The sequence below is a fragment of the Nelumbo lutea genome, chromosome 1 (assembly GCF_056320005.1).
Source record: "Nelumbo lutea isolate HS-2025 chromosome 1, American lotus-T2T, whole genome shotgun sequence".
In the NCBI taxonomy this organism is placed as follows: domain Eukaryota; kingdom Viridiplantae; phylum Streptophyta; class Magnoliopsida; order Proteales; family Nelumbonaceae; genus Nelumbo; species Nelumbo lutea.
In genome coordinates this window covers 134,634,145-134,650,520 of record NC_142684.1, presented here as the reverse complement: position 1 = coordinate 134,650,520, position 16,376 = coordinate 134,634,145, and the positions used below count along the sequence as shown (strand labels likewise).

Here is a 16,376-nt window from a genome sequence, read left to right as displayed (position 1 = left end):
ACGATATAAAGCACTCATACACAACTTTCTGGTAACGGTGCATGCTTTCGTGAACTCAGGATCCTGAACTTCAGGACACTTTTGGACTTCTGGTGTATGTCAGCACCCCGTAATGGCTTTTACAGTTCTCCATAGTCCATATTGTGCTGAATCATTCATGTAGGAACTTGCCTTTTATGTATGCAAAAAGATGAAATGGGGATTTGCATCTTTGCCTTGTGGACCTTTTCTTTATTTTGGAATGATTGGTTCAGCTTGTTGCGTTGTCAACTTTTACAGGGTAGGCCCTGAAAGGCTGAAACACCAAACTTAGGCATGCGTCTGATTCTCTGACTGTACTTGTCTTATCTCATACACTTAGTCAGTTGCCTCAACAGTTTCAGTACTTTACTATTGAACTGGGTGTTGGCTTGTGGCTTGTAAGAACATGGTTGTTTCTTTATAGAATTGGGATCTGCAAAAATATCCTTTTTGTGATTTGCAACAAAACCGGTTAGGATTTGACATTTCCTTAATTGCACCATTGCATGAGTAAACGAAGGTTCAGTAAAGAACAAAATACTTAATGATATGATGGAAAAAGTGGGATCAAGTGGTAGTCAGTCCGTCAAAAAATATATTGCTCTTCCCTTCTCAGTTCTCACTGAAATGCTAAAGGGAACGGAAGTCTAGGCCTCCAGATGTGAATTGAAACGATCTCCCTGTATGGGCTGTATTCACTCTTTCTTCTTGATGTTATCTGTGTTGGAAAAAGCCTATTGTCTCACAATAGTCAAATAACAAAATATATCTGAACTGAAGCAAAATAATTTTCTTTTTCTCTTTGTGCAATTAAACGAGCATACAAACCAAACAATATCAACCAAATAACTGAGACAAAAATAAATCTCACCAAAATGGTAATAGAGAAAATGAATAGAAAATCAAACCAATAAATATGCAATTTGAGGCGCCAGCAACTGTATACTAACATCTCAAGATGATCGTAGAAAGGGATGTCACGCAAGTTGTGTTCTACACCCATGAAAACCCCTCTAGGTTTTTTCTTTTATATTCGATGAAAGACTTCACCGAACCGTTCTTATTCACCCCACTAACCGAGCAAGCATCACTTGCTCATAACTGTCTTTGTTCATGCAAAGACACGTGGGGCAGCCTCTTCGGCTTCCAACCCCACTCTTTTCCTTTTCCTTTTTTTTATTTTTTTTTTGTCAGCCCTCCACGTGGGAAGGGAGCCCAACCAACAATCTGTGGGGTTCAGAAGACTACAGATGCACAACTAAAGGACCCAGTTTTAGAAAACTCCCCTAAAAACGTCAAGGGAAACCATAACAAATTTCATTCCATTTCATATGACGTCCATTGAATGGGTGGTGAGATAGAACTGGAATACTGGATGCTGCCAAGGACCCAAGGCCATTCCTACCGTCAGCATCACAAATACTTTGGACGTGTGATGAGTACCCAGTTTTGCTGTCTCGTCTGATTGTGCTGAACTTTGGCACAGAAGTGATTTTTGCACTGGATCCAATTTGATAGTGGATTGTCGTCATTGTCGTAGTCGTCGTCGTTATCATCATCGACATCTCTTCTTGTATTTGGTACACATGTCAAAAGCAAATAAACTCTAGTGCTTAAAAATAGGACACCGCGCGAGGATGAGTATTAATGAGGTGGGTGGCTGGTGGATGTGTGGATTCCAAAGGGCAGTTGGTGACTGGTTTTGAAAACCATCTTAGCTCTCTAGCAGCATTTTGAGGCATAAATTTATCTGCTAAAATAGGTTCAAGGAAGATGAAGAAATTAATCATGGGTGTTTGCCAATTTGCATAATTTTGTTCCTTGAAACAAAACAATAACAACTGCCATATCAGGAAAAAAAACAATTGCGAATTAACATAAATAAACCCATTTTTGTGTGATAAGAAATTGTCTTCCAAAGTTTAATGTGGTGGATTTAAGTGATATTAACCACTGAACCTTTATTTATTTATTTTGCTAGACAAATGGGCTACACAATGGCCAGGGAATAACCCTCTTCCAAACTTCCCAACCTGATGGTGGGATTTTACGATATGCTCGACTGCTTAAAGTTCAAAACAATGTTTTAAAAATGACTCGGAATTGGAATTGTTCTGGCCACTGGTTTCTAGGTTGATGGTTCAAGGGGTGTCAACAGTATTCAAAAATCCGATTTCGAATTCGATATTTGAAATAATCGAATCAAATTTGGATAATTCGAATATTTAATTGGTCAAATTTGGATGTATTGTTCATATCAAATAATTTATCGGATATGACTTGATTTGATTCGATAAATATTCAAATTCGATCGATTATTTAATTCTTATGTATAATATAAAATATTTTATGTAATTTATATATAACAATTAAGTTATATAAATAATTTATATATTTATATACTTTATATCAATAATATAAATTAATTATCTAAAATAATTAATTATCGAATTCGAATTCAAATCGAATATTCAAATACTTAATCGGATTCAAATTCAAATATTAATTTTTAATATCCGTCGGGTATTGAATCAGATTCGAATATTGAATCTTCTAATCAGATTCGAATTCAGATATTGCCTTATCTGATTCCAATTCGATCCGTTTACACCCCTAAGTTCAAACGAATAGCCTGTTCTGACAAAAAAATTTAAGTAAAAAATAATAATCAAAACCGTTGAACGGGTCAACAAATCGTTGATCGATTCAATGATTTTTTACCAAAAATCAGATTTGAGGTAAAACAAAATCAATTGCTTAAAGAGTTCTTGGGCCAAACAGTGCAACCATCTTGATCAATGGCGATTCAAAAACCATGGTTCAAAATACTCCAACGTATCAGGGTGCATGGTAGGATACAATATGTAATGTTTTCTGAACCTTGCAGTAATACCATTTTGGATTCTGAGGAAATCTGTGTTCCATTTAGAGGGATTTAAAGGGTCATTACTCATTATGTTTAATCATTAGGCCCCTCCTATCTTACCCAACTCTGAAACATATATCCAAAAAATAACAATAATTAATTAAATATAGGATTGTACAGTTTAAATATGCAATTTTTGTGTTGAAGTGATACTTTGAACTTTGAGCCAGCTGAGACATTGGCACCAACCACTAGACTGAAATGGCTTTTTTATTTTTGGAAATGGCATCTTTACAACCGTAACTCATTAATTTTCTATCATCTAAGCCTTCTCCTAACTATGCGGGGGTTAGCTACAAAATCTTGTTCTGCAATTCTAGTTGGCTACACAAATCTTTACAACCACAACTCCATAAGCAAACCCCTTAATAGTGCAAATGCAAATGTGCTCTGCTGAAATTTTTTCCTAAGGCTGTGTTTGGTTGCAGTGCATATTTATTTGCACTAATGCAAATGTATGGGGGTGCAACTGTAAAAAATGTAAATTCTTATTTAATTTTGTTTTGAGTTTTATTTTATTCTGCTTCATGTTTTAATTTACTTTATTTGCACTGCAATCAATTAAAATAAGATAAAATTTAAAACAAAAATGGATTAGAATTTACACTCAAATCGTTCGCACTGTCATGGTTTTGCTTTAGTAGAAATTTATTTACATTACAACCAAATGCAACCTAAGGCTAAGTTAGAAAAGAATATAAATACATATAAAATAATACAAAATGCAAAGTTTTGCACTCTATATTTGCATTTTTACTCTTTCCTCAAAATATGGCAACATGTTAGTTTTCAGAGTCATTGAAACGCTAAATACTGGGGGTTAGGGCTGTTTAATGGGTTTAAACATTAATATCTGTTCTTATTTATGCATTTTGAAATTGTCTAACTAAAAAAAAAATTAGAGTATTGATTGTTAAAACTCTGAATACACAAAAATCTTGTACTGGGAGCTTTGGTATTTTGAACCCTGCACAAAAATACTTCACAGATTGAATCAAAATCATTAAAAATAAAATGGATTTGGCCAAACAGCAGGATTGGACCTAAGAGAAAGGGATAAAAAAAAAAAAAAAAAAAAAAAAAAAAACCTAATATGTCATAAGTTTCAGAGAATCCCCCCCCCCCGAATTAAATAGATAATAATGAAAATTTTAAAAAGAAAAAGAAAAAACAAAACAAAACATTCTGACTATATGGCTAAAGGAATACAATGCATGTCCTACAGGTCAGGGATCTGGCCTGCTACTAGGGCACCATTTGGAAACATTAACTAAAATCCAAAAACGTTTTGTCAAAAACAGTGGGCAGCTAAGAAATTGCCTACATCTAAAATCAATTATGTGGCTTTGAAGTTGGAATCATCTGGTCCAGACATTAGCTTCAGGCTGTCTATGTTGTTTTTTTTCCCCAATTATTCTCTTGAGTGGGCCTATTGGATGAAGTCACTATCATCTTAACCTGCAACAATGGCCACTTTATGTGGCCCCAATCCATTCCATTGGACATGACTTCCGACATCCATTAACCAGCCCATGGCCCCAATCCATCTCTGTCTTTTTATATATTGAGAGAGTCATTTTCAACTGTAGTCATTGGATTATAGAATGGAAAGTTTGTGATCTACCATGGACATTTTAAAACTCGAGTCCACCAAGTAGTATCTGGACTGAAGATCTTCATCAGGCCCACAAAATAAACCTCAGAGTCAGAATTAGACCTGGAAAAATAGTCGACCCAACCCGTGAACCCGACCCTAACCCACCCTATTTAGTGACCCAACCCAAATGACTCGAAAATTTTGAATTGGATCAGATCACATCGGGCCAGAGGTTACTCACCGGGTCATCCCCCCACCCCCAAAAAGGATGATGATGATTAATCATATTGCATACATGATTAATGCTTTAATGTTAAATATTTTTTTATTTACTGTAATTGATTATAATAAGACCCAAGCAAATGACAGAATTGGAGGCGCACTTTTCTAAGTTAAACGTTGTTAAAGGTTCACCATCAGAAGCTTCAAGTCCATTGGAGTGATGGAATGTGTCTGAACTTATCATTTTGATTTTCTTTTAGGGGGCATTCTTTTTTTTCGGATTTTGAGAAGGGGGAAATTGGTCAATGGGATTTTGATTCCCATTGACCAAAAATCCCATGTTCATGGAGATGGGGATGATGGATACCCATCTCTTAGGTGGGTAAATAACTTTCCACTTAGAGGGAAAGTTGTCAACACTTGAATGGGACAAAAATGTCCATTTTAATAATGGCTAAAATGGCCATTGTCTTATTTACATGAGAAATAAAAGAATATGGGTAAATACACTTGCCAACCCAGGTAACTGCACTTACCTGGATAAATAACTTACCGAAAAACGAACGTAATCTTATTGTTAAAGGGTCAGAGCCTGCAGTTATGCAGGTTTAATCCCACATCTCCATTTTCTTTAATGACCTGAATCAGAAAATCTGCATGCGCTGCATCAAAAGTGAGTGCAGTTTGAGTTCATGGATCATTTCCACCTTGCCTTGAAGCATGGTTTTGAATAACAACCCAGAAATGAAACTGTTTTGACCACCTGTTCTCGGGTCGAATGGTCCAACCATTTGGTCGGAATCCCGGTTAGACAGTTATGGGTCCAAAATTGAATCTGGAGCCATGACCAGTTTCCTGGTCAATTGGTCCAATCATCCAATCCAGTCCAGTTTTTTAAACCATGGTCTAAAGGGCAAAAAATATAAGAAAAGCATAAATTGATAGTTTAATAGTATTCCACCCTTTAATAGGATCAGCAAATATGGTCACAGTTGATATTATAAAATTAAAGAAAAAAAAAAATATTGGCGGTAATGATACACATTAATACCCAATTTTGAGTATTGGGTACATCGATATTTTGATCCTTGATCACAGTATTTATCGTAACCACAATATAACTTGGAGCCCAGATCTGTTTGGATCTGCTGACCATGATACACTGCTGGCCACGTGCATCCTTCCGCACATCAGGAACATTGGTTGCACTTTAAAACTCCAATATTCGCGATGTATAGCTGGATACGCATGGCCAACAATGTATTGCAGTCAACAGATCCCGACTCAGGACTCAGATCTACTGACCACAAGACATTTCCCACGCCCTACCTATATAAACATCTCCCCATGAATGACAACATCAAAATAATAGAGATGTTCCCAATGTGTGGCTCTGGTGTCTTGTGGTAACAGTCCGAGCTCTAAAACTTGGACACTGATGATCCAACCAAATAGTAGATCACCCAGTGTTTTGAATTTAAAACAAAAAGATCATGTGCCTGCTTATTGCTGGTCATCGGGAAATACTGCAACTACTTTACCAAAAAGTGCTAGGTTTCCTACCATATAGGAACCTAGGGCTGAAGCTAGAGTCTTTTTTTTTTCTTCTTTCTCTGGACAGATGCTACAGGCCACTCGGATTGAACTATATGCAACTTTACTCCTTTATCACCAGTTGGCCGGTTGATACTTGATACACTATCCATTAATCCACCCAGAAGTCATTCAGGAAAAAAGGAGTGAAACTGTTAGATTACTACCTTCTTGACCAAATAAGGAAAATCAGAGTAGTGCCACTTCTGATAGGACAGTAAAAGGACACTTTGGTATAGCAGTACCCAAAATAGCGTTCTATTGCCTTCTCATTGTTGGGGATGCTGTTCTGTCATCTATGTAGTGTTGTGAGACTTGAACCGGGAAGGAGGTTGAGCCGGTGATTCAATGAACTTTCCGGGTCCTGATTCAATAACAATTTTCACAGTTGGAATGGGCTAACTCTAGCTGGCTGATCAACCAGTAAAACCACGACCTAGTAGGCATTCCAGCTTTATGTCCGGTCCAAGTCTTACAACATTGGATTAGTGTCTTCTTTGCAATTAGATGAAAAGATTTATATTTTAGACAATAAGCAAAGGTGGCAACCATGAATAAATTTCTTTTATAATGTGGCAAGTTTCAGACCAGTAGCCCCTTGCCACATGGAAGAAGATGCTTTTTTCTTTCATGTTTCTTTTCTCTGGAAAACAGAATAAAAATCAAAGAAACTGCAAAACGTCTATGAGTGGGAAAATGGTGCAGTGCAAGGACCAGGGCTAACATGGCAAGAACAGTTGAACATGACCCCACCCCCCTCAAAAAAACAAAACACCCAACAGGAAAACAAACAAGAAGTTGGAGGGAGGAATGAAGAATGAAAAATAAATAAATAAATACCTCTCCAAATTCTGCTGCAGAAGAATTGAACAAATTTACCCTTCAATTAGACATAGAAGAGCACTCAAAAACCATTTACTTTTGCTTTTTATAATACATTTTATTAGCATTCATGTCACTGAAATAACTTTTTTCATGTTTCAACACTGATTTACCATATAAACCCAGCATGATTTTCTCTCAATTCAATCTATAAGTTGGTTTCCATGACAATGATTTAATCGTCCAAGCCAATGAACAGAGCACCTTCATCAGTGTGGATTGCTAAAAAAATCATCTGATGAAATCAGTTGTGTACAGTTTTTCTATAGAAATGTTCATCTGTATGAACACTGTAGAAGAAAAAATCCTCACTATGAATTGTTTAACAACACTTACTAACAAATTTGAAGCAATTCAAAATTGATGTAATTGCTGACAATGACGAAATCTGAAAGAAACAGGATTGTATTAAAGGAGTCACACCACATGAATGATCAACCCTGGCAGTCTAAGGTTCTCCAAAGACCAACCACAATTGATGTGATCAAAAACCAGTTCCACCAATGTGACAAGTATTTAATGGTAGATAACAAGTTTTCCAATTCCTGTGTATTTCAGGATAATGCAAGGCTTTGGACTCAAGCTTACCAGTACTATGATAGGAATTTGATAACAAATAAGTTACTTCAAACCTCTTCTATTTTGAAAAAGTAATCAAACTCAAACCAAACAGCCTCCCAATTAGGCCATGTCAAAAAAATAATAATAATGGCTTAATAACTTGCAACTGCATGATGCAGATGTGAAAATTACAAGACACAAGGGAATGTAATAGAAGTCACTATAATCAGATCAAATAGTATTCAGCCATGCTTAATCCATAAAAGCTTTGCAGTAAGCTCCAAGGAGACAATTGCAGCAGCATTTGAGGGAAATACCGCTACTAATTTGGGACCAATACCAGTATAGCATCCTTTAATTCCTCTTATCCTGTATATCTACAAAATAAATATCTGACAAGCATATACTAGAAGGTGACCTCATATTACCAAACTCAGTATACATAACGGTTTTCTACTAGAAGCAGAAGTTGTATCTGGTGCAATCTGAACAACAGTTTTTTGTGACATCACATGGAAAACTGTGGACCAGAACTGTCTAGAAGAGTGAAAATTGTAATACCAGTCCTATACGATTCTTATATATATATCAAGTTGTCAAATACTTAGAGCTACACCACTGAGTCCACTACTTATTATACCAATACCTCCATTGACCAATATATTTAATAGATGGCTATGACCATACAAAGCAGAATTTACATGCACATGCATGTAGAAATGGCTATAGTCATATATGCTGAAGAAAATTGGCTTCCTGATAGACTCCTCAATAAAGCAGAAAGACCTCCATGAAATATACCCCTAACCTGAATAGGTAGATACCTATCAGAACAAATCACATTATGTGCCATGTTGCTAAAGCAGCTGGAGCTTATCATACTCCCTCACTCTTTATGGTTTTAATTGCACAATCAAGAGGACTACTGTATCTATCAAACTTTCTGAAAAAAGTAAATCAGTTTTTTGAATTTGCATCCTACACTGGAAAAACTGTCACATGCATAATAATTCACTTACTTTTACAAGCTCTCATGGACAAAGTACAAAGCTGATTACAGCTCCACCATAGGTTGCTGAAGGAATGATGAGCTGAAGCGGTGGCTTAATAATATGCACTTCTCCCTTCACAAGAAAAACACAATATAACTGTAACTAAGGCATATGCAAGATACCTGTTTTAGAAAATTGTATGGGATAACAGTTAACAAGAATATAACTGGCAGTAACTTGTGGAAAACCTCAAGTAATTGTTTTGTTTGGGAATAAAGGCCAAAAAGAACTGAACATTCAAATCCCATCCCAACAAAAGAAGTTAAACCTCAGTAAAGTCCTTTAACCTCTAAAATATCATAACCATGGTTTCATTCTTTTGAATAATAAAATTGGGAGAGATTATTTTGAAGTTGCAAGTACAGAAGTACCATAAAAATCAGGTTATCTCAGCAGAACTATTTAAACACAGATGCACTAATAATCAATGAAAACTAGTGTCACTCCAGCACTCAATGTGTTCAAAACAAGGAGGAGCCTAATTTGACCAATGGAGGGGTAATTGCTTCTTTTCTAATGGATATCATGGTAATTGCTTATGCAACTTCAACAGGACGGCTACTGAGCTTTGTAAAGCGGGCATGTGTTGCTAAACAGTACTAACCTCATTTTGGAGGAGTCACGAATAGAATCAAAGAATCTTTTGAGCTCTAATTCCTAGGGATGAAATGGGATCTTGATCAAACCAGGAGGGAGGGATTAGATGATTTTCTGTTTTCATCTTTGTGCAGAATGTGTTGAAATCAACACTGTTCCTGATAGCACCCCTAGCGCACCTAGTGGTTTGTTGACAAGGATGTAGATGTATATAGTTGCGATACAAGGTTATAGTAAAAGGACTGGAAACTTACACACTTTTAACCCTCTCCATAATAAAACCATTACTCCAAGGAAACTCAATCTCCTTTTTCCTATGAAGTGTTTTAGTTAGTAAGCTAGTCTCTTTCTTTTTTTTGCGAAGTTTCCAAGTTTTATAATATCCAAGGATGGACACACCCTTCATCCAGAGTAGAAATTGAACATGGAGTGAACTTTGAAGCTGAAAAAAAGTCATTTGTCTTTTAAAATCGAATGAAATACTAGGATATATAAGAAATGTATGGCAGCACAATTAAATTGGATGCCAGAATATTAAGACACATTGCCAGAATTCCAGTTCAAGTTAGATTAGAATCCAATCTCATATAAACATATTCTACTGCACTAAAAGACTAACAAGCAGCATAAACCAATAATATTACTATGTTTCTGACCCTTATGCAAGTGATTGCTTCACTCTCTTTTTTTTTTCTTGATCAGAAAATGGTTGCTTGATCTTCCAAGTAATCTACATAAAGAATAATTCAACATAGAATAATCAATAAAGGTGAAATATCCTGGTTCTTGTTCCACTAATTGGTGAGCTTCTTATTTCAGGATGCCTTTTTGATACTAGGCCTCCATTTTAATAGATTTCTTGTCATCCATGTGTATGTGATCAAGCAAGTAAGCTAGAGAATCTGTGTACTGTGGTCCATGCTACAGGCCTAAAGGTCTATTTCTGAAACTAAGAACTTAAATGTCGTCCACAAGCAACTCCACTCCAGGCAGGACCAACTCTTGGCAAAAAAAGTTGTGGACAAGTAGTAGCATGTGACCCAAAAGAATCTTGCTTTTGAGAAAGAGTAACAACATACATTATATCAAATCTGAACAAAAGGTGTGCATGAGATCATGTATGAGGCTATAAAGAAAAAAAAAAAAAAGCTGAAGGCATCCCTCCTCCCATTCACAAACTAAGGAGGTAAAGCACTGTTACTATAAAAACAAGGCCCTTTGCCCTAATTTAGCAATCTTGTCTGCTACTAAATTTAGTTCTCTTGGAATCCTACTTCTCTGAGCTGGAATATCTCCAAGGATTCCTTAATCTTCTTAAGGAAATAAGCTAGTCCCCAAGGCCAACGACCAAAGGTCCTATTCCACCTTATTTTCTTTTGAAGAGTCACCTTCTTCTATGGAAAGTGGGTGGAAATGGTGCTGCTTTATCCCCACAAGGAGTTCAACAACTTCAGCTCCATTTGGTAGGTTGCGTAAAAAACCATAACATGTTTGCATGCACCTTGTATAGGGTCATTAATATAGTAGGACACTGCAGTTTTACTTCTTACTGGATAAATTTCTTGAGGTATTTTAAATCCAGCTCTTAACAAGGGGGTTTGATAGGTATATCAGAAAATGTAATTTCGTTCTACATATGAGATCATTAAAATAAGGTACTGGAGTTTATGTCTCCACTAAGCAGTCTATTGAGATCAGAAATGCAGCATCCATAATTCAGCACTTGCTTGTATAAAAAACATGGTTAAGTTAGCTATAACTGACATTTAATTCTAAATAGAAATCAAACTAATTGCCCTTGGTATTTTTATCTTAAAGTCCATCTCTGGTATATGTAAGTAGGGAGGAATCAGCAAGATTCAATGTGAAAAAGTCAATTGTTAGCCTGCATCTTGCCTGATAATGAATAAAATGTAAAATGCATCTATAAAGAAAAACTGAATTGATTCATGTCTCATAAGTTAAACAAATGCAAGAAGCATGCTCCTTCATTCTTCAGAATCCCAGTAGTGCAGTGTCATGCATTCCTGTACTTCATGTATTTCAGTATTGATCTTTTGAAGCTTTACTTGTCATACATATATTTCATGTAATTTAAGAGAGACACAAGGTACTAGAATAAATAATAATAAATTCAATTTCAGAGGCACAAGATAAAGTTATCTACCAAAAAAGGTGGCATGACAAATTTCAAGTGTCATTGTTATAAAAATGCCTTAGGCACAGATCTAGGTGAAGAGGACAATAAGTTGCATATCATGACATCTAGCACATCAACAAGAACAAGATGAGGCTTTGTTAGTGAAGGTTCAGCTAACACTCTTTGGTGCATGCCTTTGTTGAGGCATGTCTGTCGGCAACATGCCATGATAAACAGCAGATGAAACATTTTTCTACTCCTAAATGCTGTCATTATTAGGATTTCCATTTTGTTTGGAGGAAAGCTCTTGCAATCATGACGTTGAAGGAGTAAAATTGCAAAATAGGACAGAAAAGGACCAAATCAAAAAAGGTTTACTCCAAAGGTATAATTCTTTTGGTGGACGGAAGCAATGCAGTCAGAACCATTAGTGGAGGCTACTATATCATTAGCAAGTATTTAGATCCCTGTACGTCTTGACCACATTAAGGATGGTTGCTCTCATTTACTTTCTTGTCAACTCTCAATATCTGGTGTTTGATCAATTCGATGAGTTTGAGGTTGTGGGGTAGAGTTTATGTGAATTTTCGTTAATTCTTAGCCCTCATTCATAACTCTACAAGTTTATATCTCAAGCAACCATGTTCTAATTTCAATATTTGCAGTTGTTAGCCTGAAGGGCACTAGCAGTGAACAGAGTGGAATGGCAGAACAGGATTCATGTAGCTGATATAATTGAGACAAGGCTTACTTGAGTTGAGTTCAGTTGATTAATATAGCAAATTATATATCTCACGGCCTACTCAGCAGCTTTGTTGTTTAAACAAACAAAAGCGCTATAAGATCAGAAATGATCTAGTAAGGCAAGGAGGTGATCTGAATACAGTGAAGAAGAAACAGAAGGAGAATTAATTAAAAGAAAACAACAAAAGGAATTAATAAGAGACCAGACCTCGATGGTGTCAAAGGGATGACCTGTAATGACAGTAGCAACTCCAGCAATCATACCTGCTACATATTCCTTGTATGCGGAACGGTGAAAGTGGTCTGAGCCATTCCTTTTCTCTTTGGGAAAAGTACGAGTAAGCTCATTGCAGAAATCTGAACACCAGGCCAGCCCATACAGAATTTACAATGACTCTCGAATTCAACTTTTAAAATCATAAGACCGATTCCCATGCCATGTAAGTGTCACACTTCTACCTATGATTTTCCTGTGAGGTGGCAATCCAACTCGGATTACATGTCACAATAACATTTATTTAAAATTTTATTTTGAAATTTACCCTTAAATTGCAAAGATTTAAATGACCCTGTTAGGGCCCACGGCCATTGTTCTCTCCCGCCCTCCCTATTCTCTCTCTTTCATTCTCTCACACTCTCAACTCTCTTCTCTTTGACTGCATCTACAACTGCAACTTTCGTTCTCTCACACTTTCAACTCTCTTCTCTTCGACTTCTTCTGCAACTACAACTGCAAGTTCTCCTCCCCAGCGTCACTCCTCTTTCTCACCCTCATTTTCTCCTCCCTCACTCCTCCTTAGTCTCCCCAACGGCACTCCTCTTCTCTTACTGTTTTTCTCTGCAACTTTTCCCTTGGCCTTTGACTGACCCTTGACTGAACTTCGGCTGCTCTCCCTCTCCTTCAATGGTTTTTCCCAATGCGTTGACGACAATCCTTACTGAAGAAGCAACTAACAGGTATTTGACAATTTCTCTGTACATAGTTCATTTTGTTTTAATTTATGAAGAAGTCCATTCAATACATTCATTTGTTGATTCTCCTTGCATGCCTGTTGTACTAAATGGACAGTTGTTTCTAATTCACTTTCTAACATTGGTTAGTTGGTGTGGAATTCCCAAATCTGAAATGGGCCAAATTCCCAAATCTAACAGTTTCGTTAAGTTAGGTATGAGTGAGGAAGCATGACAATGACATGAGCTAACCTATATTGGTACCCATTTACCAGTTTAGGGAAGTAGAAGATATTTACTCCGTTTCTAATTCATTTTCTAACATTGCTCTTTTAAGGTTTGAATGAAAGGATGAGAGATCCATCATATGGATAGCCGAACCCACAAGGTAACTAGGGCAAATTTTCAAAAAATTTCTCTCTCTCCCATGTGGGAATCACATTCCCGGTTTTAGAAAATCTGCACTTTCAAGGATCAATCTTGAACCTAAACCAGACCAGATTTGAAACCAAAAGGTAGGAGAGGGATATATCTGATATGGAGTAACAGTAACTCCCAACGAAGGTGTTCACGCCCAAGAAAAATGCCAAAGACTACTCCCACTAAAGATGACACAGCGTAGAGTTGAGTAGAATCAACAGGTGGTTCTTCAGCAAAAACCGAACTCTTCAGTAAGAATTCGATGGAGGGTGAGTGATCACGACTTTAGATCAGTTTTTCACCAAAAACTGATATCAAGAACTCTTCTTAATCGCTTCTACTGGTGGAGAACGAACTGGCAATGGCGGCAGCAATAGAAGGAGGCAAGAGCAGAAGATGACGTCAGTCTTACTGGAGTTGTCTTCTCTCTTGAATCTGTAATCAGAATTGAGTGAATTGGGGTTCGCCCTCCTCCTCCTTTTATAGCCTTAAAGAGAGGTCCTCCTAATCCTATTAGGAGTTTCCCAATCCAAATCTTTATTTGGATCTGGACTCTCTTTAAGAAATAAGGATAACCCCTTATCTTATCTGCAGATAAAGATCAGCTCTCCTAATCTTATTAGGAATTTCCAAATCCAAATTTTTATTTGGATCTTGACTCTCTAAGTGGATAGGGATAAGTCTCTATCCTGTCTGTTGATCTAAATCCCAGAACCGCCCCCTTTTAATTAATCAAATTAAACCAGTTCGAATTGGGCTTTAGGCCCATTAAGTCCATGTGCTCATTCAACCTTCAAACTGCTGCCCAATTGGGTATCCTTGTATGGCATGGGACCCAAACATTGATCTACACATCAGCCACATGGGTTCAGTCCAGCCTCTTTTACAAGGCCTAGCCGAATTCACTATAAGAGACAGTGAACCCCTGAGCCCATCACCATGGGCTCTTAATGGGCCCAACACTTACACTAAGTGGTCCTTGGGTCAAGCCACCTTATAAAAACCCAGGGACTGTGGGCAGATACAAGATTAGCCCATCAAGCATTACCCTCAATGGTCTTACACTTAACCTCTCAGCCCATAATGATCAAACACTGCCCGACAAGAGAGGACCTCCCCCTCGATTGCAAGGAACAGTGTTGCACTCTCTACTCACATGGATCCCGGGATTAAAACCTTTTGCAAACATTTTGAAACCATAATATATATGTATATCTCCATCAGAGAGAGTGCATCCCCAATCATTCACTTTGTCCGACAAAGGGGTTGATCCTGTCACTATGATCACCCACTCAGATGAATTCTTTGACTATCCCAACATACCCAGGTTTTGACCCCCTCTAAGGATCTCACTAATTGGCATATCAAAAACAGCCCAATCTGACACCTAGTGCAGTATCATAATCGAGGGGGTCAGGTGTAACATTCCAATTTTGCCCATCAATCTCCAAGGTCCAGAGCAATACTGGAATTCTGGTCCGGTTTAGGGTTTCAAGAAAACCCACATTGCATGTATCTCAGTTCTCACCCTAGCAGCTGAGACAAGCCACCCCAACCAACTTGGCAGCACATCAGTGTCAGCCTTGACAGGATAAATCTCCCCAGATCTATCCAATGGATGTGAACATTCTAAACTAACACGAGTCTCATATGTGTCCAGTTTAAGGGTATTACATAGAAACACACCACAATAACATGAATCAAATATGTACTTTATTCATTTACAATAAATGTCATAGTGTACATCATTCTGATTGGAGCTAAGGGCATACACTGTCTAACATTGAATGCCCAAATTATTCATTTTCTAACATTGGTCTTTAAAGTAAAAATTATAATATACCCCACCTCAATGAATAAATGGGTTTTAATGACTGGAGTGTTGCATGAAGCATACGTTGCAAACAATATTCCATGTACTTAACAATTACATATTGCCTTCTTCAATTTCAAAATTATCCATTCCTTGTTGTGAAACCTCAAATCTTTCTCAGGCTAGACTGGACAAATCATTGTTCATTTATTAATTGTGAAGCCAAATACACTAACTTGTTTTACTATTATTAGCAGAACAATGAGGACTAGGTTGTCTATAAAACTTAATTCATGGTGTCTTCAATCCAATTTAGATGACATAAGTATCAGTCTACAACTCTACATTGTCTGTCTCGTGTTCAAGTAGTACAAATACAAAGCATTAAACTTTGATCCAAGTCCCACAAGCACATGAACACACAACAAGAAAAAGTTAAAAGAACTGTGAAGATTTACTATGAAACCTTGCACATGGCACTTTGATTCTGAACCCACCAGGTCTATCCTAGCCTTTGATGCCCTTAAATATTAAATATTTCTGGTGTGACCCAGTTTTGAATCTTTTGAACCAGAATGCTGAGAAGAAAAAATCAACTGAATTTAAAGCGATGCAAACTGCAAACCAGAATTAAATAAGGCCTTACCATCATTTGCCCAGAAAAGTTAGATGACATAAAGATGATTCTTACTTCACAATTTCATACTTCTAGATTTCATCGGACAAAATTCCCAACCTGAAATCTTCAATGGTTGGGTTCATTTGATCAAAATGGTCACGACTCATGAAAGCAAAAACATGGATGAAGGGAAATTGCAAATATATGACTATAGAACAATTTTCAATTGATTTGAAAA

General features: G+C 37.0%; 1 long non-coding RNA gene across 1 annotated transcript; it reads right to left on the bottom strand.

Annotated features, from left to right (window-relative positions):
- Nucleotides 1–7,935: 7,935 nt before the first annotated feature.
- On the bottom strand, nt 7,936–12,788 carry LOC148877716 (uncharacterized). The gene is made up of 2 exons (XR_016105688.1): nt 12,544–12,788; nt 7,936–8,926 (listed from the first exon to the last, which is right to left on the bottom strand). It is a non-coding gene; the product is annotated as an uncharacterized LOC148877716 (long non-coding RNA).
- Between the last annotated feature and the right edge of the window lie 3,588 nt (nt 12,789–16,376).